This window comes from Lipotes vexillifer, unplaced genomic scaffold, assembly GCF_000442215.2.
Source record: "Lipotes vexillifer unplaced genomic scaffold, Lipotes_vexillifer_v1.1 scaffold1129, whole genome shotgun sequence".
Classification (NCBI taxonomy): Eukaryota; Metazoa; Chordata; class Mammalia; order Artiodactyla; family Lipotidae; genus Lipotes; species Lipotes vexillifer.
The window spans coordinates 1,826,233-1,827,470 of NW_006789022.1; the positions used below are offsets into that span (position 1 = coordinate 1,826,233).

Genomic DNA, 1,238 nt, shown 5'->3' on the forward strand with positions numbered 1-1,238 from the left:
GGGGGTGGGGGGGGGGGCGGCCTGTGGGGGCGGGGCCCGGACTCTCCTGCCCACTTCCAAGCGTCATCCTCCACGCCTCTCTTCCCAGTGCTGTGTCCATACTAGGTCAGCGGCCTGCTAGGCTGGCCGGGGGCGTGGCATCCGCCCGGGTGGGGCCCACCCGGGCCGGGAGCTGGGACTTAGGCAGAGGCCTCCAGGACTACTGAAGATCCACGCGGTTGGGGGCCAGACTCAAAAGGGGGAGGAGCCTCTGGGTGGTTGGCGCCTTCTTGACTCCGCCCTTAGCCCCGCCCCACTGCGGCGTTTAAGGGTCTCTCAGCAGGTGGCTGCGCTAGGTCTAAAGTAAGGAGAGTGTTAGGGCGGGGGACACACACAGACCGTCTAGGCTAGGCCGGTGTTGCCCTTCCTCGGGGAAACTAAGGACCAGAAGGGGCCTGTTTGTAGGTCTCGTTTTACCGAGATTGAGGTGTGGGGGTGGTCCTGCCTCCGCAGCCGGGTAGCAGGGCGGGGCAAGCCTCAGATTTGTTTGGGGCCCGATGGTTTCACAGTGTGTGTGTTTGAACCTGAACAGCCGGAAACGGTTACCGGCTCCCCTAGGCCCGGCTTGTGGGGACCCCAACCGCCTGCGGCTTCCCCTCCCAAGTTCCTCTCTGCCGGGGGTGGGGGTGGGGGTGAGGGGCGTTGGCCAGGCCTCCAGGCTCCAGTTTTCTAGCTGCGGAGAACCCACCCATCGCTTGCAGCTGCCCCTTTTCATCTGGCCTCATGGGGAGCCAGGCTTCCGGGGCCCCAGTCCCTCCTGTGTGAACTGGAGCTCCCTCTATCCCCAGACCTCGAGGCTCCTTCTCCAGGTAGCCGCGTTTTCATTCCTCCCTCCCCACAAGCCCCTCTCCCCCAAGTGTTCCCACCTTGTCCTAGCCCCTCCCCCAGACTACTACAAGGACCCGCCGCGCCCACGCCCCCGATCTCTACCCAACCTGTGCCCCCCGCTGCCCGCAGGAAGACGCCCGGCCCCAGGCCGGGTTAGCCCCGTGGGAACGGTTTGTCTCGAAAACAGGAACCCGGGCCGGGGGCTGGGCGGGGCGCCCCTTCCCCACCGCAGTCTGCTTCCTGCCCCTCCCGGCTTCCTCTGCCCCACACCAGGCAGGGCGGGGGGCAGGGGGGTGTCTGTGATGGGGGGAGAGGACCGGTGGTTTAGTTCCCCCCTTCCATGTCCCGTGCGGCCTGACCTCCCCTCACCC

The 1,238-nt window shown here is 66.7% G+C and overlaps 1 protein-coding gene across 1 annotated transcript in view; it reads left to right on the forward strand.

Annotated features, from left to right (window-relative positions):
• The first annotated feature begins 855 nt into the window (after positions 1 to 855).
• RASGRP2 (RAS guanyl releasing protein 2) overlaps positions 856 to 1,238 on the forward strand; it is a 15,822-nt gene continuing 15,439 nt past the window's right edge. Inside the window, exon 1 of the mRNA XM_007462049.1 lies at positions 856 to 1,037. The gene's annotated coding sequence lies outside the window, so the exon portion shown is untranslated. The remainder of the gene's footprint in view (positions 1,038 to 1,238) is intronic.